The sequence below is a fragment of the Sorex araneus genome, chromosome 8 (genome assembly GCF_027595985.1).
Source record: "Sorex araneus isolate mSorAra2 chromosome 8, mSorAra2.pri, whole genome shotgun sequence".
Taxonomy (NCBI): domain Eukaryota; kingdom Metazoa; phylum Chordata; class Mammalia; order Eulipotyphla; family Soricidae; genus Sorex; species Sorex araneus.
The window spans coordinates 70,115,984-70,138,946 of record NC_073309.1 but is presented as its reverse complement, the minus strand read 5'-3'; the positions used below and the strand labels follow the sequence as shown (position 1 = coordinate 70,138,946).

Here is a 22,963-nt window from a genome sequence, read left to right as displayed (position 1 = left end):
GGTCTTGAGTCGTGAAGTCAAGCTCTCTATGTGGGTCCTTTCTTCCTTCCTGAGGAATGCTTGGAGAGCTATAAATTTTCCCCTTAACATGGCTTTAGCGGCGTCCCATAGGTTTTGGTAGCTCGTGTCTTCATTCTCATTTGTTTCTAAGTATCTTTTGATTTCTTCCTTGATTTCCTTCCTGACCCACTCATTGTTCAACATGGAATTGTTTAATTTCCAGGTGTTTGATTTGATTTTCCGTGTTTGTGAGTGGTTAGCTTCTATCTTCAGCGCATCGTGGTCTGAAAAGATGGTTGATACAATTTCTATTTTTCCGATTCTATTGAGGTATGTTCTGGGGCCCAGTACATGGTCTATTTTTGAAAATGTTCCATGTGCACTGGAAAAGAATGTGTATTCTTTCTTTTTGGGGTGTAAGGCCCTGTATAGGTCTATTAGGCCTCTCTCTTCAATTTCTTCTTTCAGAGTCAGTGTTTCCTTGTTGAGTTTTGTTCTTGTGGATCTATCTAGAGGCGATAAGGCCGTATTGAAGTCTCCGACTACAATTGTGCTGTTAGTGATGTCCTCTTTGAAGTCTGTTAGGAGTTGTTTTAAATATTTAGCCGGTCGTTTGTTAGGAGCATATACGTTTAAGAGTGTGATTTCTTCCTGTTGTACATATCCCTTGATAAACAGAAAATGACCTTCGCTGTCCCTTTTGATCTTTTTCATCCTGAAATCTATGTTGTCGGATACCAGGATGGCCACTCCAGCTTTTTCCAGGGGGTTGTTTGCTTGGAGGATTGTTTTCCATCCTTTGACTTTGAGTCTATGTTTACTCTGTTTGTTCAGGTGTGTTTCTTGCAGGCAACAGAAAGTTGGGTTTAATTTCCGGATCCATTTAGCCACTCTGTGTCTCTTGATAGGTGCATTTAGGCCATTGACATTGAGAGAGATTATTGTGATGTGGTTTTGTGTCATCTTTCTGTGGGATTTGTTGTTCTTATGGGGCTCCTCCTTGTCTTACAGTAGCCCCTTTAGACCTTCTTTCAAGATTGGTTTTGAGTCTATGAAGGACCTGAGCTGTTGTTTATCCGAGAAGTAGTGTATGGTTCCTTCGAGTTTGAGTGAGAGTTTAGCTGGATAAAGTATTCTTGGTGAGGCATTCATTTCGTTGAGTTTTTTCACTATGTCCCACCATTGTGTTCGGGCTCGGAGGGTTTCTTCTGACAGATCGGCCGTAAATCTGAGGGGAGCTCCTTTGTATGTGATTTCCTTCCTTGACCTTGCTGCTTGCAGAATTGTGTCTCTATCGATGGTATCCGTCATTCTGACTATGATATGCCTTGGGGTCTTTTTATTCGGGTCTCTTCTTGCTGGTACTCTTTGGACTCCTTGTATCTGGATGCCTGCCTTCTCTAGCTCTGGGAATTTCTTAGCAATGATATCTTTGACTGTGTTTTTTTTTCATTGGGGTTGCTTCCCTGCGGTTCTGGTACTCCAATGATTCTTATGTTGTTCCTCTTGAAGTCATCTCCCAGGGCTCTGATTCGCTCTATAGCCATTTTGAGGTCTTTGGCCATGATTTGTTGTTGTCTATAAGCTTTCTGAAGCTCATCTTCCAGATCACTGATTCTGTCTTCGGCTGTAGTCATTCTACTGTTGAGGGCATCTAGTGATATTTTTATTTCATCTACCGATTGCTTTATTTGTGAGACTTCCGTTCGAAGGTTTGAAATTTCTGCTCTCATTTCTGCTCTCATTTCTTCCTGTATTTTCTTGGTAGACCGTTCCAGCGCTTCATTCATCTCCTCCCTTAATTTATTGCATGTCTGTTCCATATTTGCTTGGAGTAGGTCGAGTCTCCTCCAGATTTCCTCTCTGAATTGTTTATCTGAGAGGTCGTAGATGTGAGAAGCCCCTGTTGAGGTTTCTGGTATCTTTTCTTCCCCCTCTCTTCTCGGAGGGGATTTTCGCTGCTTCTTCATATTGTTACGGAAGTATAGAGTTTGGAGCTTTGTAGTTATTTATTCCTTTTTCTTCTTGTGGAAAGAAGGTTTTCTGTTCGTGCTAAACTTCCCTTATTAACTGACAGCTTTTATAGTGTCAGACTAAGCTAATGGCTATTTTGCGTGTTTGAGATCGCAAAAGTGAATTTTAAAAATATGGAACGCTTCACGAATTTGCGTGTCATCCTTGCGCAGGGGCCATGCTAATCTTCTCTGTATCGTTCCAATTTTAGTATATGTGCTGCCGAAGCGAGCACTCTCCTGAATATTTTTAATGTCTTTATGTTTTTTTCTATTTTGGTGGTGATCATGGGGAGGGATGCTCATCAATACCCAGGGATCACTCCTGGTGATGCTCAGGGGACATAGGTGGTGCCAGGATCAAGCTGTGATCTGATATATGCAAGGCTAGTGACTTAACTTTTACACTATCTCTCTTGCTCCTACATTTGTGCTTTCTAATTTGTTTACTTTGTTTATTAGTCTTCTCTTACACTGATTGAACACAATTCTTATTACTATTATTGTAATAAATATCATTGGATTGACTGAGACGAGAAGGCATCGAACACATCACGCCATTTTCGACACTGGAAAAGAACTGTTCCTTGGAACATGCATCAGTAGAGGCACTGGTGGTGTCAGTGTCCTTGTCAACACGAACTTAGCCATGAGCATTGATTCATTCAAATACCTAACAACCTCTGAAAAAGGACACGAGGGTGCTCTTGGGAAGGTGGGAGGCACCGGCCCCTCCCACCGCCGAGATGTGATCCTGGGGGCCGCACGCATGTGCGGCCTCTCCGCAGCTGTACAAGTGTGAATCCAGACCCAGCAAAACCTCTTTCGGTGTGGGCAACTCCTCACAGAATGTCTCCAGCCTGAGAACTAAGCCTCGGCCCCGTGCCCGCCCAGGAGGGGAAAGGTATTTCTCTCTCTCTCACCTCTTTCTCTCCGGGGATGAAGGGCGCGGTGGCCGCCATATTAAGAGGACCACAGATTGGGTTTTCAAGCCTGCAATTATCTAATATCTGGAAGAAATCTCCCTGGACTTCTTGTTAAAGTACAGAAATTCAAAACCCTGCGGCCGCTACCATGGCTGCGCGACCTTATTTGTCTTCACAGTAGGTCTGAATCTAGTGGGGTACTCCTAACAACAATAGTGAGGTTTGTGTTGAAATATTGAATGTAACCAAAGTAAACAGAATGTAAAATGAAACTTATCAGTTACAAGGTAGGGGGTGGGGGGGGCGGGATGGGAGGTGTACTGTGTGGGGTTTTTTTGTTGTTGTTGTTGTTGTTTTTTTGTTTTGTTTTGTTTTGTTTTTTTGGTGGTGGTATATGGGCACTGGTGAAGGGATGGTTGTTTCAGCATTGTATAACTGAGACCTAAGCCCGAAAGCATTGTAATTTTCCACACGGTGATTTAATAAATTAAAATTAAAAAAAAAACTCATTTAAATGCTACTATTCCCAAAATTTCTCTTACATTCAACTGGCCATAGGAATAGGCTGTTTCTTTTGTCAAATACTTATTAAAATTAAATAACTATAATACCTTTAATAGTAATCTTGTCCAAAATCAATTTTCCTTTTAAACACAATGGTTACAGATTTGAGGTTTAAAATGAAATATGGCTTGCTAATTTTTCCAATTTGGTTGCTGTTTTGTGATGTCCACCGCTCACACATAGTCAGAATGGGGATGGGTGAGACAGCCAAATGATGAATCACATGTATTAAAATGGAAAAATTATTTTCTTTAGCAAAACAACAGACTGTGAAATGATTAGACTTTAATGAGATTTTTCAGATTTCAATTATTAAGATTCTTGGCTTAATGTATTTTCATAAAAAGGGGACTCCATTTGTTTTTATTTGAACTTGTTTAAGAAATTTAAATTGTGTTAAGTGTGTGTGTGTGTGTGTATGTATATGTTTATGAGAAAGGTGAATAAACAAGAAAGATGAAGAAATAAAAAAAAACCTAAATACCTAACAACCCGAATCAGACACTTACATTTGAATACATGTGGCTTGTTGCCAGCAGTTTCTATGTTCAGCATCTACACACCAACATCCAATTACGACGAAGAAGAAATTGAAAAGTTCTACATGGAGCTGGAGAAGTTTTATAAAGAAGACCACACTTTCTACAAGATCATTGTTGGTGATTTTAACACCAAGATAGGACCTAGAAGGTCACCCAAAGAACCCCACATTGGGACCAACAGCCTAGAATAGATCAAACAGCTCATTCACCAATATGGTCTGGCAGGAGCCTCAGGCAATCACAAGCTAACATCCGAGCTCTCAAAGCTGTGCAGAGAAGCGATAAAGGAAGACCTCAAAGAGAGAAGAACAGCAATGTGGGCCGATATGGCAGAAGCCGAGAAAAATATTTGCAAAACCTGCCTGTCCTTTGCCAACTATAAGACCAAGATGACTGCCCTCCAATGTCCTGATGGATCTATCACATCTTTCAGAAGGGCAATGGAAAAGGTTATTTACAACTTCTACTTGGATCTCTTTGATAGCCACGTCCACCTGCCCACATACCAAATTCCGTAGGATGGCTATGTCATTCCCAAAGTTCTCCCTTCCGAAATCCGGCACATCATTTTGTTGGTAAAGATGCATACAGCACCCAGTCCAGACAAGGTCAGAACTGAACACCTGAAGAATCTGCCACCAGTACTCATCAATACACTGGCTCGGCTCTTCACATGCTACCTGTCTGAATGCAAGGTTCTGTGCCAGTGGAAAACCAGCAGGACCGTCCTGTTGTACAAGAAGGGAGACATCCATAACATCGACAACTATCGACCATTCTGCCTGTTGTCCATCATCTATAAGTTATTCACTCAAGTCATCCTGAATAGGATTGGCAGAACACTAGATGAAGGACAACTATGTGAGCAAGCCGGGTTCCAAAAAGGATTTAGCATGATTGACTGTATAAACATGGTGACCAAGCTCATTGATGTTTCTCAAGAGTTCAAGATGCTCCTCTGTCTAACATTCGTTGATTTAAAGAAGGCCTTTGATCCTGTTGAGACTGAAGCGGTCACTGAAGCCCTAGCCAGACAGGGTGTTCAAACTCAATACATTAGGACCCTCTATGAGCTGTATTACGGATTTACTACCAGGATCTCACCATTCTACAAGGAAGTGATCATCGACATAAAGAAAGTTGTTTGGCAGGGTGACACCATTTCGAGAACAACATGCAATGACCGGAATGGGAAGGAATGGAAGTGAAGATAGATGGTCGGCAACTATACCCCCTCTGCTTTGCTGATGACATAGTTCTCATAACACCAAATATCAGCCAAGCGGCACGAATGCCGGCTGATTTCGACTGTGAGTGTGGAAAGGTCAGACTGCAGCTGAATCTCATGAAGACAATGTTCATGAGAAATGGACTAGTTCCTGATGTTCCATTTGCCCTCAATGGAATGAACATCTCCAAATGCAGCAGCTTTGTGTACTTGAGTCGAAAACTCAACATAACAAATGGCCTGGCACCTGAACTGCACAGGAGGAAGAGAGCAGTGTGGAATGCCTTCCAGAGCATTGAAGAAGTGGTTAAGAGGATGAAGAACCTCCAGCTCTGGGCACATGTTTTTGACTCTACCATTCTTCCTGCACTAAAATACGCCTCAGAGACCTGGGCCCTAAGAAAACAGGATAAGAACGCTATTCAGTATCCCAAAGATGAATCAAAAGAACTATGCTTGGAATATCATGTTTCACGCAAGTGAGAGAAGGAATCTGGAGTTTGGCCCTCCATTGATGATTGAGAATCAGGGATGCTGCCTCGTTTGCCAAGGTGTCAAAAATCAGATGGGCCAGACAGGTAATGGGATTTGGAGATGAGCACTGGACTAGAGCTGTTACTGACTGGGTTCCATGGGATGTCAAAAGAATGCCTGGATGCCCACCTACAAGATGGTCAGACTTCATCAACCCTGAGTGAACAGTTTGAGGCTCTTTGTATTCCTGGAGCAAGTAGGTGCCATTGGGCTGCACTGGCGCATGACAGGGACACGTGGAGGTGTTACTGGTGCCTGCTCGAGCAAATCAACGAAAACCGGGATGACAGGTGATACAATAAATATAACTGCTACCTGTTAATGCATGACAGAGGTAGCACCCAATCTTTCCATCTCTTTTTGATAAAGCATTAGCTATTCATGGACATTTATTCTTTCTTACAATTGCTATATTAAGTTCCACATAAAAATCAAAACTGACATTTTGGTTGGATTGGTAATGAAGAAAGATAACATTTTTGAGTCTTTATAGATTTGAAATATATTTCACCTGAGATTGAATTGATAATTTGGCTAAGCACAGAAATTTAGGCTGAAGATGATTTTTTTTGAGAACTTTGAAACCATTGATCCATTCACTGTCTTCTAATCTCTGTGGTCCTGCAGGTCGCTTGTTTTTCTCTCTGGATGCTTTCAAGATACTTTTGTTATTCTCATAATTTTGATATTTTACAGTAATATGTTACTGTATGTAATATGTTACATTCAGTATGGGTAAATATTTTATTTGTATTTAGTCTGAACATACATATTTCTTGAGGCTGGGAAATTTTCACATATTACTTCTTTGGTAATTTTAGTCCTTAGGTTTCTCTTTATGGAATTTAGTTGGATGTTGCTATCTTTTGAATTTTTTTCATATTTTCATTTAAAGTTTTTGTTGTTGAAGATCAAATCTATGGTGTTGAAGATCAAATCTATGTTGGCTGTGTACTAGGCAAGCACCCTTCTCACTGTATTAATTTTAAGAAAATACTTCCTTTATTGTCTAACATTTTAAATATTTAATAAGTTAAAAATTCTGATCACTCCATTTCTAATTTTCACTAATTTTTTAAATTATACTACCCTGATTTTCTGAATACAATAGCTTTTTAATTTCATTGCTTCTTATCACGTTAAGTACACTTAAGATCACCCTTTACTTCACCCTTACTTTTGGGTAAAAATTTCTATTTATCCTTTATATTTTCAGTTTTCCTCATGTTTTTAGATCATTGGTGTGAATGATCTACCTAAGTGAATGATATAACTAAGAAAGTAGTATGAATTTCTTATTTCGTTATGAAGGCAGAAAGGGTTCCCTTGAGGTCCCTATTGGGAACAATAATACTGATTTTTCCATGGGGGTGTCTCATTAAGCGATGCACAGGGGTCACTCTTGTTTCTTCACTCAGGAAATACTCCTGGTAGTACTTGGGAGACCATATGGGATGCTGAGGATTGAACCCAGGTCAGCTGCATAAAAGGCAAGCACCCTACCCACTGTACTATTTCTCCATTCCCTGAAGAGTGATTCTAAGGGGAGCTCTGGATGAGCAGGTGAGGCAGGATAGAGTGTATCAGTAATTACTTTAGGATGAGCCAGGGAAGCACCTCACAGGACGTAAGATACCGAATATAGTACTTCTTTTCCCAGATTCATTGGAGATGCCTTTAAGCATTTGTTACTGCCATTTGTTCTATTTTATTAGAGAAGACAGACATATTGGCTTTTGATCTTGGAGATGAAACTCTGCCTTTCAGTAGGCAAGTAATGACTGACATTTTGTGGCTAAAATTTGTATCTGACTTTAGGAACTTTCCAGTCATGATTCTGTGTACACACCTTTACACTCAAAATTAAATTGGGGGAGGGCTATTTAGCAAGGTATTGTTTACAGTGGCATGTGAATAAAGAAATTATAAGGGATGCCAGAATAGCTTAGTATCTTGGTAGCAACTGAACTGTTTGCCATGACTTTTGGAGGATTAACACAGTTCTTTGCCACCACTCCTGCACTACTCCTTTCATCTCGTACACTTAAGTGCTTACACGGGCTCTACCTCAGGGAAAGCCATAGACCAGGGATACGAACCAACTGACATGATCAATACAGCCTATGCAAAGGATAGGGAAGAGATCTGGCAGGAAAGATGATCAATGTCCATCCAGAAATAGGTTTGAATGGTTCACAATTTATCTGTGGGTTCTAGATATTTGATCTGACACCTGTAGGAGATACCAGTACACTGGAAATAGAAATGGATCAAGGGACCTCCTAGCTTTGGATAAATCTGATATCATTGTTCATTGATGTGCTATATAGGTAATCTGCAGTGAGAGTAGAGCCAGGTGAAACTGATTGGACTTCAGGCACAGGTGCTGAAGTTTACTTACCTCTGCTGAAGTTATCTGACAGAAGTAGAAGTAGGATGTTTCTACATACTGAAGTATAAATCACTCTGACTCCTCTATTTCAACACCTTATCAGTAAGGACATTTTAGAATGCTATAAGGGTATCCGGACCTGTGGGACCTCGTAGCATTTTGAGCTGCTAGAGGTAAACACAGACTCTCCTTCAGGTTCTTAAGGAGAACCTTTATTGATTTCCCTATTCTCTGTCTCAAAGCTATTGTAGAACAAAAGGGGTTTGAGCTATAGGCTTTCTCAGATTGATATGCTTCTCACATGTTGTCACTATTATCCATGAAATGTCTTCTTTACTTTACTATTCTGAGCACTGATGGCCACTTTATAGAGCAGTAGGAAGTGAGAACTTTCACATATTCTTTTGCCTCCTGTCTGGGGGTTGATCAGGGAAGCCTTTCCTGCCTGGTTTCCTATGCTCTGAAGTGATGGAATGTGTATAATCTAAACCAGAAGCTAAAGACATGGTTGACGAGCTAAGACAGACAATTTCCTTGCATGTGGCTGTGTTGGCCATGACCTTGGTTTGAGTCTCTAGCCCCACCTGGGGTCACTCCTGAGCACAGAACCAGGAATAGCCCCTGAGCATAGTGGATATGGCCCAGAACTCCCCTCAAGAAACAATTCTATATATTTAGTATGTCAGTGTACTCTCTGTCTCTGCATTATCAGAGGAGTATTGCTTTGTAGATTACAATAAAACTACTACCCCTGCTTCTTTTCAATACTTCAGACTTGCTGCAGTTTTTTTCTTGAACTTGTAGTTTCCACATTGATATAGAAAAAGAGAGTTATATTGGTGAGAGAGCTAGTGCAGGGGTGAGGTGCTTGCCTTGCATATTGCTGATCCAAGTTCAACCTCCAATACTGTATATAGTCCCCTAAGTAGCTCCAGGAGTGATCCCTGAGCATAGAACCAGGAGTAAACCCAGAGCAGGATATGGCCCCTACCATTTCACTCCCACCCCACCCCAAGATTCTGCCCTGATGAGTCTGCATAGTGTAGAAGCCATAGCCTAACTTTTGCATTGATATGAACCCTTTCTTTCTGGGTTGGTGATAGTTGACATTGGCAAAAATATGAAGTTTATTACTCTGTTGATAAGTCTTATTAAATTATTGTTTGTTAGACAAAAATAATCCATTACGTGAAATTGGAAAATAGTCTTATTCTTCAATATTTTCTTTCTCCTTCTTTTTATTTTTTTTTGCTTTTTTTGGTCACACATAGCGATGCACAGGAGTTACTCTTGGCTCTGCACTCAGGAATTTCTCCTGGCAGTGCTCAGGGGACCATATGGGATACTGGGAATTGAACCTGGGTCAGTCGTGTGCAAGGCAAATGCCCTATCTGCTGTGCTATCACACTAACCTCTCAATATTTTTCTTGAATCTGAGAAATTTCCCACTTGATTTATCTTGTTTGCTGCTGCTTATCTTTATTAATTGATAATAGCTTTTCTGCTTCTGATGTTTTAAAATGGATTATGTTTGTGCTTGTTTTGTTTTATGGATAGTGCTGGGGGCTCCTCCTTGTTCTGAGCTCTGAGGCACTCCCAGTGATGCTCAAGGGACCAAGTGGTGCTGGGGATTGAGTCCGGATTTCACACATGCTAAGCACACATTCTAAAGTTTTACACTTTCTCCCTGTTCTTAACCTTATTTTCTAGTTTTTTTTTTCTGTTTGGGTCACACCCAGCAATGCTCAGGCATTACTCCTGGCAGTGCTTGGGAGACCATATGGGATGCCGGGGATCGAACCGAGGTCGGCGGCATGGAAGGCAAACACCCTATCCACTGTACTATCACTCCGGCCCTTATTTTCTAGTTTTGTTTTTAATTTTAATTTTTCTCATAGCACAGTGGGTAGGGCTTTTGCGTTGCATGTGGCCAACCCTGGTTTGATTCCATCCTTCTCAGAGAACCTGGCAAGCTACCTAGAGTATCTTATCTGCACAGCAGAGCCTAGCAAGCTACCCATGGTGTATTCAATATGCCAAAAAGAGTAACAACAAGTCTCACAATGGAGATGTTACTGGTGCCCGCTCGAGCAAATCGATAAGCAACGAGATGACAATGATACAGTGATACAGTGAATTAAGGCTATTATCATCTGGGTGGCAGACAGATGCAGCAGGGTTTAGGTGACTCCCAGCTCAGTGTTCAGAAGTTCATGTGGTCCCAGGGATTGAACTTTAGTCTTTGGAATGCAAAATATGTGGTTCAGTCCTCTGAGTCGTCTCTCTGGCTCTTAGGTTCACCTGTTCTGTTTTTGTTTTTGTTTTTAAAGCCTATGTTGTGTTTATTAAGTTGGAAGCTAACTTTCAAATTTTCTTTCTTTTTGTATTTGAGAATTATTTGAAACTGTTATTTTTCTTCTGAGATCTATTTTAGCTATTTCCCATAGGCTCTTGTGTGCTGTGTTTTTATTATAGTTATTTTTTAGTGTTTCTCTTGAGTTTATATTTGGATTTTCTCTTACAAATTCAGAGGTATTTTATTAGGAGTTTGGGAAAGCATCCATCAGGAAATTGTTTTAAATGATACTACTCTAAATAATTGAACGTAAGAAAAATTAAATTAAGTTCTGAGTAATGAAAGTCAGTTAAAATATGTGAGAAATTGAAATGATTTCTCTGATTCAGTAACGAACTGCTTTTTGGACGTGGATGTGAGCCAACTTAGAATGAAAGAGTTTGTTGAGATGCTAAAAAGCAGATATTAGAGGGCTAAGTTTAGAGGAAACCAAAAGGAAAAATTTCTCCTGATATATTAGCACTTGAAGTGCATTCACCAAGAATACTATCTCATCTTTTCCAGCCATAATTAGTGTCCCATCTATAGCTTTTGACTACATCTTGGGCTGGATGTAGTGAAGTGGAGAGAAAGTGCACTCAGTGCCACAGGCATCATTGTGAATGCATGAAACTTTATGTTCCTTGAGTCCAGAGATTGTGGCCATTACATTAACAATCTCTGCTTCTCAGTTTACTTAATTGGACTGTGACTGATCATGGTTGGTGAGATTATACTTTCATAGACACTAAACAATTAAAATACAGTCAATGTTTTTTAAAAAGAAAGCATTCTAAAAGGTAGCTGCTTCTTATTGAAGTAAGATTTGTTCTATAAAAGTCTGCTCCTGCTCAATCACTACTTTAAACTGTTTTGGAAATTTGCTGACATGTTATATATACAAATACTGATTTTTCTTAAGTGACAAAGTATTCAGAAAGTGACTAAAAAGTTCTCAATGTGTTCCTTACTATGAAATCATATATCTTTTTTATTTGTATGTTTCTTTGTTTGATTTTGTCAGGTTTCAGTAAAATGATGTGTAACTCTTTGACCTTTTTGCAAATAATGGTAGTGCTTAATGATAAACTTTCCTGAACATGTCTTCTCTCTGTATCTAGAGATCTAGATACAGAAGTGCACTCAGTGCCACTTCCTAGATCTATCTGCCTGTGCAATAGAACTAAGGGTATATTTACTCTGGATGCTCACTATAAAGCAAATGAAACCAGTTGCAAATTCATTCATATAAAGACACAGTTATATTTATAAGTATAATATCACTGTATCACTGTATCTCTGTCATACTGTTGTTCATTGATTTACTTGATCTGGCACCAGTAATGTCCCTATTACACTCAGTCCTGAGATTTTAGCAACCTCTCCTTATCTTTCCCAGTGATTGGAGGCTCTTTCAGGGTCAGGGGAATGAGACCTTTCGTTACTGTTTTGGGATTGTCGAATATGCCATGGGTAGCTTGCCAGGCTCTGCCCATGCAGGTGGGATACTCTCGGTAGCTTGCTGGGCTCTCTATGATTTGTTGCCTACTATAATATATATAATAAATTTATATGTATAGGTATAATATAAATATAATGTAACACACTTATTTTAATTTATATTTTAAATTCATGGATGGTAAAGCCACTGTATTAATTGCACATCCCTCAATAGATAAGAAAAAATTAGAAACAGTAAGAGCAACAGTGATAATAACAGTACAATAAAAACAGAAGTCGCTATGGTTTTATGCACCCACTCTGTCAGATACTACCACAAGCACTTTATATGGGCTGCCTCACTAAATCTTCACACATGGTGCTGTAATATTCATTTATTCTTTTTGCATGCAGGAGAGGGAACTATTGCACAGAGGTTATAATCAAGTCCTTGTAAAAGGTAAGTTTTAAATCAGGAAATCATTTCTCAAGCAATCTAGTTAAGAGTTTTATCACATATTGTTGATTTTGATACAAAGTGTCGGACTTTAAGTATCTATTTAGTGGCTTATACGTTATCAGAGATAAGAACTACTAACCAAAATCAAAGAATTTTAAATCTCCAAGAAACTATAGGGATCAGGTACGTAGTCAAATATTTTCACACGAATAATTGGAGGCTTGGGAATAAGGAAGAACAGAACCCCAGAAATAGGACAACACTAGTTTAGTTAAGATCATGTATCTCCTGGGAAATGTCTTTTTAATGACGATTATGTTCTTGCTTTTTTATCTTGCACCACACCTTGTAGAGAAGTGAGAAATTTTCTTATTCCCATGTTAGGTCTATAATTCTATTAAAAATGATTCAAGGTGTGGTATTTGCTGAATATTGGTTATTTGCACATCAATTCTGTAATAATTGTAGAACAGAGATGTTAGTATCCTCTGAATATAGTGAGGAAGCTAACTTTCTGTTTAGAAATCTGCCCCAAGTTGCTGGAGTTATCAAATGGTGGAACCCTGTTTGGGATTGCTGGTCCTCTGGCTTTGCAGGGATGAGGCTGTCCCTGTCAGGCCATGGTTAAGGGTCTCAAGATGAGTGGAGATTTTCACAGCTCTGTGTTTTGAGCTCTTGCTGATTTTTTTAACTAGACATCTCTCTACACATCTCTATTATCTATCTATTTATCTATCTATCTATCTATCTATCTATCTATCATCTTTTTATCTATCTGCTGTACTGATCTTTGTGGGTTCTGAAGAAGTGCTCTTCAGTTTTACAAAAAATAAAAGGTCTGTTTTTGCTCATAGTGATGTGGCAAAAGAAGTTTTATAGATCACTCAACTTTTGGTGAAAAATTTTCTGTCTGAGTGAATCCTGAAAAAAAACAAATAAGCAGAAAACCCAACAAACTTCAGTTCTGAGAAGCCCTTTTATTGTAATTGCTTCTTGGGTAAGACCCCTTGAGTTCTCTGGCTACCTGTATGTAATCCCTGGGCTGTTTCTTGTCTATACTTTGTCTTGGTGGGGTTTTGTGGCTTCACTGTTCCATGCCATTTCATAGGGCTGCAGCTACAGATACAAAAAGGAAGGGAACTAACATTTAGTTGTCTTGTATGGACTTGAACTCTGAGTGATTATTTGATATTTTAGTCAAAGTGTTTGTTTCCAGATAATCCTTTCTGAAGGCTTGTTCTTTGCGTGCTCCCAGAGACAGAAGAGTCAGCCAGCCTCTCTGGCAAAGAAGAGAAGGCGAAGAGTTTTTGCATTCTGAGTAAGAATGCCTCTCTCACCCACCAATTTCCTTTTGTTGCACAGAGAAACCTATGCTACAATTTTTACCGCATGAGCAGGGTGTTTGTCTTGCACGCGGCTGACCCAGGTTCGATTCCTCTGTTCTTCTCAGAGAGCCCAGCAAGCTACTCAGTATCCCACCCACACAGCAGAGCCTGGCAAGCTACCCGTGGAGTATTTGATATGCCCAAAACAGTAACAACAAGTCTCACAGTGGAGACGTTACTGGTGCCCACTTGAGCAAATCAATGAACAACGGGACAACAGACAGTGCTACAGTGCTACAATTTTTATAGGTTTGTGTATCACATGAGATCTGATATTGAACACTTCAAAAGTAAATCCAGTCCATTAAATGGCTTAATGTCGAGCTAGAAAGACTGAAATATCTACAGGCAGTGGACATTTTTGTTTTTTTGGATGTCACTCTCTTAGTTGCCATCACAATTTCCAACTGAGACAATAGTGTCTATCCTTAATGGTTATTGATACTGTCTCTATGGGTTTTTTTTTTGGAACTTCTTTGAAATATTTGATGCAAAGGAGCACAGGATCTTAATTTGCACTCTAAATGTTGTGCTGACATTGTAGGTCTAGTTTGAAGAGTTGCTTTTAAAAAATGGATAGAAACTTAAATTAGGTTCTTTTTTAATTAATTTTTATTGAATCACCATGTGGAAAGTTACAAAGTTCTCAGGTTTGTGTCTCAGTTATACAATATTCAAACACCCATCCCTTCACCAGTGCCCATATTCCACCACCAAAAACCCCAGTATACCCCCCGCCCCCACCCCTTACCCCCTACTGTATAATTAATGAATTTCACTTCATTTGCTCTTTACCTTGATTACAGTCCATATTTCAACACAAAACTCACTATAGTTGTTGGAGTTTCCACCCAAGAGAGACAGACCTACTACCAAGGAAGCGTTTGATAATTAGTTTTCCATTGCTGAGAATGAAGAGATATGTAGCCTCACTGTTCCAAGTACATAACTCTTTTTTTTCCTTTTACCTTTTCCTTTCTTTTTTCCCCCTCATCCCCCTTCCCGTGCCTCATAGTATGGTGGACACCACGCCGCGTTTCTCCCTGAAAATGGGAAACAACCGGGAAAGAGGGATATTTTCTCTTCTCGGCCGGCGTGGGGCTGTTGCTTAGTTCACAGTCCAGAGAAATGGCTGCTACTTTAATAACCTTAATATTTCAACAAAAACTCACTGTTATTATTTGGAGTTTCCCCCCCCCAAGTCAGACCTGTTAAAAAGGAATCGGTTCACATTGCTGACAGTTATAGACGGACGATTTTGGATTTCTGTAAAAGTCCAGGGAAAATTCTGCCAGAAATTGCATAGCCCAGCTCACAGTCTCAGTGCATTGCTGTAAGAAGTCTCTGGAATCAAAGTCTTTAGGCGCAGAGGGTCTGTTTCACTCTCAGCAGCTCCGGATTTATCTGGGCCGAGGGCGTGCCGGTTATACCCACTTCCCATGATTCCCTAGGAGCCCCAAGTGTAAAAATCGTATACCTCTGGGTTAGGAGTCTTGGAAGATGGCTCCTGCCATGTGGATATTGTTGCCGCTGCCATTTTCTGTGCAGGAAGACGGGGTGGGGAGGAAAGATCCACCCACGGGCAGCACGGAGTTGTAGCCCAGTTCACAGTCCCAGTGCATTGCTATAAGAAGCTGCGCTGGATGCCCAAATGTGTTAGGTCTCTGGAATCAAAGTCTTTAGGCGCAGAGGGTCCCTAAATTAGGTTCTTAAAAGCTTAAGCCTGTTGATTTTTTTAGCTTCCCTTATTTGGGCCATATCCATAGGCCAATGAAAATCAAGCAACAGTAAGAAAAGTCCTGGTCTTTTTCCTTGATTTTCTTAAAATGATGTCTGAAGGAGATGGGTAAAGACCATAACTAATTTTTTTTTTTTGGCTCTGGTTCCATCTGAAGGTCCCAGGTGGTTCTTTAAAATATACATCACAGTACAACTACTCCTTTCTATGAAAATCCAAAATAACACAATCATATCCTAGTGGGTCATATTACATTCAACTTGCCAAATATGTTTAAAACGTATTTTCTCAGTGGCTCTGTCATACCCACTCAATCAAGTAATCCATTTACCCACTTGCTTCTGGCTGAAGGAAAGGTCATATGTCTGTCTTGTAAAACAAAAGAGAATTGTTACACGACTAAGGTCCAGTTGTAGCACGTCTCAAGTGCCTTCGGCTACTAGAGTGGCCTACACTTGTCTAATCTCACAGTGGGGGTGAGACCTCCAGAGCTAATTCTAATAAAATAAATTACAGACAAAATAGAAACAAAAATCTTTCCATTCACTGATTAAGGACATTATTTTAGCTTTTGTTTAGAAAGGAAAGATTGCTATCCACGTTGAGAAGCCTCTATGAGTGGCTTAAATGTGACATGGTGATAATCAAGAACACAACAGAAGGAATATTGGAAAAGTAATTAGGTTTGCTTCAGTTCATTGTCTAATTAGAGGGCAGGTTAAAGTCCAATGTAATGGAATTAAAATCTAACTGATGTGAAGATTGTAATGTTTTTTCACTGTGGCCCAGAGCATCTTGCACCACTGGGAATATGGGAGATTGCACGGGCCCTGCAGACTGAGGAGGGTATGGCTTGGGGTAGAATTTGAGAGTGTCTGATTTGAAACAGGGTAGTTAAAGAAGAATCTTCAAGATCCCAAAACAGTAAATATGAATCTTTCGTACAAAATAGAAAAAAAAAAGCACTAACATAGAAGTCTCACTGTGTTCAACTTTCAGGTTATTCAAATGATGCTAATAGGCCTAACGAGTGGTTCAATGTATCACTTGTCATCCTGTTGCTCATTGATTTGTTCCAGTGGGCACCAGTAACGTCTCCATTGTGGGACTTCTTGTTACTGTTTTTGACACATCGAATATGCCATGGGTAGCTTGCCAGGCTCTGCCATGAGGGCAAGATATCTGGGTATCTTGCCGGGCTCTCTGAGAGGGGCAGAGGAATCAAACCTGGGTTGGCTTCATGCAAGGTAAATGCCCTATTCGCTGTGCTATCGCTTCAGCCAACGAGTAATAAGTGGTTGCTTTTACTTTATTGAGGGAGAAAGCATACCCACAGAAAACACAGACCGAGTGACTAGGCACCTAAAAACAAACCTTGCACCTTCTACAATAGCATCCTTTATTTCTTTCCTTGACCTTGTAATTTATAAATATATTCATTTCTGTTTTTAACATGGAAAGTCTTTGAGAACAGGTCAATATTTGGCTTTCCAAATGTTGTACACCCAGCATGAGATGTGTAGTAGGTGTTTAGTAAATGTTTACTAATTTGAGAGGTTGAATGACACAAAAAGAGAGAGTATAGCTCCAATGTTCACAACCCCTGGTTAGCATCCTAACCCTACTCCTATCTAGCTGTGCTCTTTTTCTTAGGGAAGCATGGCGCATAGTGAGGCTTTCGATATACATCCCTGTTCCTGAAGAACTCTCTGCCTCATTTTCTCCTTTATAAAACAGAGATGATAGCAGCACCTGCATCATTGGACTGTCATGATCATTAAGTAGACTATAAATAAATCGATCTTTTAAGATACTATGATTTAGCTAGTGTTTTAAGATGGTTTTGTTTAACTCATTAAAAACATATGAGTTGCCTATATGTTGAATAAGCACAATGAAAAAAGCAGTAGTCAGTATGCACCTCTGTTTTTGGTCTATCATTTTTTTAAGTTTTTATTGGTTTTGTCTCCAGGTACACCAGCTCTTCTAATCTCAGTTCTATGAATGGAATACTCAATCAATCCTCTTTCATCCTTTTATTTATTCAAATAGAATATTCTCCTTTCTACCCACTTCTAGTGAGCACTGAGCTGTTTTGTCAAGTTTTGTTCACTACCTTTTATTTATTTTTTTTGACTTTTCTTTTCCTGATGCTGGTGACAGTGTTTGGTCCTTACACTTTCAGAGCAAACAGGAGTGGGTGGCAGAGGTAAAAATGAAAAATTTTAAAATTAATTAATTAACTTATTTTTATTGAATCACAGTGATATACACATTTGAAAAGTTGCTTATGATTGAATTTCAGTCATATAATATTTCCCTTCACCAGTGTACTTTTTCCACCACCACTGTGCCCAGTTTACCTCCTGCCCTCCTCCCCCCACTGTGGAAGGCATTTTTCATCTCTCTCTCTCTCTCTCTCTCTCTCTCTCTCTTTCTCTCTCTCTCTCTTTGTCTCTTTCTCAAGAATGGAAATTTCTTAACTAGTACTATCACAAGACGATTTTACATTATGGGGCATTTTAAACTGAGTCCCTTACACTGAATTCCCTGAACAGCCTAGAAAGCAAATTTGGGCTTCTTTTTGGAACTCTTCTTTCTCTGCTGGGAGACTTGAACCTGAATTATGAGAAGCATATTGTCTTCTGGTGTCCAGTGATTCCTTTAGCCCCTAGTTTTTTCATAGTCCAATGTAGATTAAGCCTTCTCTTTCCATCCTTTACTCTATAAGGAGGGGCTCAGAATGGCTCCAGACTATTACTTTCATGAAGAAACACTCTTGGATCCATAGTCCTACTCTTGGAGGAGATGCATAACTACCCCCCTACATGACTATCTTATTTAATGTAGAACCACTTTAGTCTGAATAGCACAGTTTCTTAATTCCAGATTCTTCAGATATATCTCAGGACTAATTTCCTCCACCCTAGTGCAGAAAAGGACAATTATCAAGTTCTTCATCTTGTAAAGGCCAGTTGAAGTTTTTCTCACTGGGCTTGAGTTAAGGGACAGATATATTTTCTACTCCTCTTGGAAACTGAGAGCAGGAATTGACCACAGAATTTTTTCTAAGAATACATCCTTTTTATTTGGTGTGTGTGTGTGTGTGTGTGTGTGTGTGTGTGTGATGTGTGTGATGCTGGTCAATGCTCAGGGGTTACTCCTGATTCTATGTAAGAAGATAAATGAACTGAAGTACATAAACCTTTGCATTTTTAGCATCCTCCTTATGTAATTTGATTGGCTTCTCTTTGATAGTTCTTGATTTATTTGGAGGATGCCCTCTTCAAGCGTAGAGATATGTGTGCCTATATATTCAAGTTGATCATAAAAATTTGATAATCATCAATAAATGTTTGGAGTAAATAAATGAATGTCAAAACTTACACATTCATTCTCCATGTTATTTATTCATTCATCTTCTTAAACATTTTACTGGGTTCTTACTTGTTCCAACCACAATTTCCTGTGCAGAGCAGATCAAAAATAGTTCTAGTCCTTGTTTTTATGGAGTGCATATTCTAATGGGATAGATTAAAAATAGACAATTTTAAAACATTAATATAATAGAGTTATAAATGTTACAAAGGAATTAAAGTAGGGAGTTGGCATAGAAAATAACAAAAAGAGATAGAAATGGTAGACTATTTTAGGGAGGTTTGAGTGGTAGTATTTTTAAATGGCTACATTTAAACCCAAATATATTATGACCATCCATGGTAAGATTGAGAGGAATAACTTTTCAGAAAGAATATATTTAACATCACCATTTAAAGAGAGATAAAGCTGTGTATTCAAGGAATATAAAGCCAACATATCTAAATTATACTGGAGAGAGAGAGAAAGAGACTAATTCACTCAGGGACTAAATCAGGACTTCAAAATAGTGTAAGGAGTTGGGATATTGCCCTGAGAATGAGAAAGAACATTGGAATAATTAAAATGGGAGAAGGCCATATTATGATTATAGTAATAGATTTCCTTGATAGCAAAAAGGAGTTCTTATGTAAAGTTATGATAAAAGATAAACATGCCTTGTTCTACAGTAGTGGGAATGGTGATGAAGATAAATGAACACACTTGAGACTTTCTCTAGAGTTCATGGACTTGATAATTTGATACTGGTGATGATGAGAGAAAGAAGTTAAGATAAACTGTACGTTTGGATTTAAAAACTGGGTACATGATAGTGACATTAGTGACATGATAAAAGTTGGAAGAAGAATAGGACCAGGGGAGAAATAAAGAGCTCCATGTAGATGCATTATATTTAAGGTCTTTACTTGGCCTTGATATGGAAATGTCAACTAGGCATTAGGAAAAGATGAAGATTTATATTTGTAGCAGATATCTCCCCTGGAATTCATCAGCACATGGATGTGGAGCCATGGGATTATATGGGATCCCTAGAGAGTAAGGAAACAGAGAAAGGAGTAATCTTTGGACCCAGCATGGACTGTACAAGATTTAGAAGGAAGTAGAGAATGAGAAGCTGGCATATATGAGACCAAGATGCATGTATTTAGTAGGTCACCAGGATATTATTGTGTCATAAATAATAAAAGAAGTGATGTGATGATTGGCAATTTGAGTTTGATGTGGTTAGAAAAATGACCATTTAATTTGGCAATGCGAAATTTCACTGGAAATCTTGAGAAGGGCAGTGACTTTTGAGGCTGTGAGAACAGAAACCTTATTAAGATGTGAGAAGATAGATTGAGAGGTAGGGAGTTGAAGATGTTGACTAGATGTTTAGCTGTGAAATACGTAGAGTAGCAGAGTGCAAATATGAAATGATTGGAAAGGATTTTTGATATTCAGTCTAGGATATTTTCATTCTTCCTGATGCAATTTTTGTTTCATAGAGCAAGAGAGAAAAGTTTTTTGGTCATAAAAGAAAAGTTCTTTTAATAAGTCCTGATCTATATATTTTTATATTTGTTCCAGTAGAGCATATAGTCATGTATTTTACAAAGATATGTAAGACATATTCCTTTTCCTCCTCATTCTAGAAACCTTATGTATTTTCTACTCATATTACTCAAGGAGATATTTTCCTATGATGTTTGATCATTTCTCCATGGATTGTCTTTGGTCCAAGGAACTGTTTGATTTGCATCTTATTGGAAATGAGCTAAGTCTGGATCTGGAACCATAAGTTGACAGGTGAATGCTGCTAACTTCCATCTCTGAAAGCCTGGGGGTTAATAGTTATAATTCTGGCCTTTCAGAGGACGCAGTTGCACAATTGACAGAGAGATGAAGGGACGTGTAAAGAATTGAATGCAATAAATAATGCACTTTGCTCAGTATCTCTGACTTGAGTTCCAAAAGTGGGTGAAATGCCTATTTTTAAAAGAGCAATCTATTTTTAAAAGAGGAATTAAGTTTTGTGAGTTTTTATATATATGTAGAAAATTGTGCTAAGGGATTAGTAAGTAGTAGCATAGTTTATCCTGAACAAGCTAAGGAGAACAGGTATTAATCTATTCTCTGTAGAGCAGGATTTTGTGCAACAAATTGGAATTTATACAAGTTCCTCTATATAGTCTGCACAGCATGAGCAGTCAGTATAGAAAATCCTTATTGACTTGATGATGAGGCTATGTGATGAAAGCAGTAATCATGTTTAGACCAGCTATGAAACAAAATGCAATCCTCTCGCTCAATCGCTCAATGGCCATGATAAGATTATGTTCTGATTGACTGAAAATGTGGTCGACAGGAGGATCATTTGGCAGCAGAAGAGGCTGATATTTCTGATGATCCAGAAATCAGATTTTGATTCTGATGATTAGATAGTTGGCTTATAGTCTTCGCATTCCTAAAGAATGCTGCCAAGGTCAGTCTGTCTTATATACTTTAGAGAATGAATGAATAATGGTTTATTATAACAACAAATAAGTCCACTAAAGCCTCGTGATACACTGCTGTTACCCTTCACCAAGCAGATTCAGCCCTCCTGCCTGGATGGGTAGTGGGAGATTTACGGTTGCTAGAAATCTGCTTTATTCCCAGTTTTATTATTTGAGAAAAGAGTAAGGGTATTTTGCTTGAAAAAAATTAAATTTGAGATAGTGGCAAATATTAAAATTCTCATAGAATAGTCTTTTATGATAAATTTCTGATATTATTCTTTATATTGAGAAATTTTTATTGCATAATAATTCATGTAAAGAAAATCCAATGGCATAGGAAAGTATAAATTATAAGTCCCTTACAAACTGCTAGCCCAGTCCCTCTTTCCAGAGATAACTGTATTATGTGCCTCCTGCCAACCCATGCACTGAATCCTGTGCTATGTACTTTATATGATCATTTCTTCATAGCATCTCAATGAAGTAACATTTCTATTATTTCCACTTAGGTAGGTGAAAAGAGGCACAAAGAGGTAATTTCAGGTCACATCATTGATTAGTGGGAGACCAGCTTGCAAACTGGGCTGAATGATGCTCAGATGTTATTCTTTCAATATACAATTATCCTAAATATTCTCTAGGCAATGACCTGCATATTTAATATTTATTAGTCATTTTCCATAGAAGCACATGTTGATCAAATATGTTCTTCCTCATGTTTATGTACAGGTTTGTGATATGGATTTCTATAATGTATTTCTCAGTCTGCATCTCTATTATAAATTTTCATTTTTTTTCCTTATTACAAATGTCCTTCTTCATATATCATTCATTGTTTAGATATTTTTATAGACAAACTCCATGGTGGACTACTTTGGCTAAAAGATAGAGGATTTCTAAAGGTATTTCTCTCCCTCGCCTCTTCCTTGCCGGGGGTGAAGGGCGTGGTGACTCCCATATTATGAGGACCATAGATGGGGTTTACGAACTGTAGCAATAGGATGCGAGGGTGCTCTTGGGAAGGTGGGTGGCACCAGCCCTGCCTGCCGCCAAGATGTGATCCCGGGGGCCGCACGTGTGTGCGGCCTCTCCACAGCTGCACGAGTGTGACTCCAGATGCCAGCTAAATTTTTCGGCATGGGCAGCTCCTCGCAGAATGTCTCCAGACTGAAAACTAAGCCGCGGCCCCATGCACACCCAGGAGGGGAAAGGTATTTCTCTCTCGCCTCTTCCATGCCAGGGGTGAAGGGCATGGTGACCGCCATATTATGACGACCACAGATGGGGTTTACAAGCTTGCAATGATCCAATATCTGGAAGAAATCTCCCTGGACTTAGCTAAAGTACAGAAATCCAAAACCATATCTCTTCACAACAGGTCTGACTCTAGTGGGGTACTCCTAACAATAATAGTGAGGTTTGTGTTGAAATATTGAATGTAACCAAAGTAAATAGAAAGTAAAGTGAAATTTATCAGTTACAAGGTGGGGGGGGATGAAGGGGGGCGGGATGGGAGGTTTACCGTGTTTTGGTTTTTTTTCAGGTGGTG

At 39.1% G+C, this 22,963-nt stretch overlaps 1 non-coding gene across 1 annotated transcript; it reads right to left on the bottom strand.

Annotated features, from left to right (window-relative positions):
• Positions 1–2,141: 2,141 nt before the first annotated feature.
• Positions 2,142–2,248, bottom strand: LOC129406932 (U6 spliceosomal RNA). The gene has a single exon (XR_008631340.1). It is a non-coding gene; the product is annotated as a U6 spliceosomal RNA (small nuclear RNA).
• Positions 2,249–22,963: the final 20,715 nt, after the last annotated feature.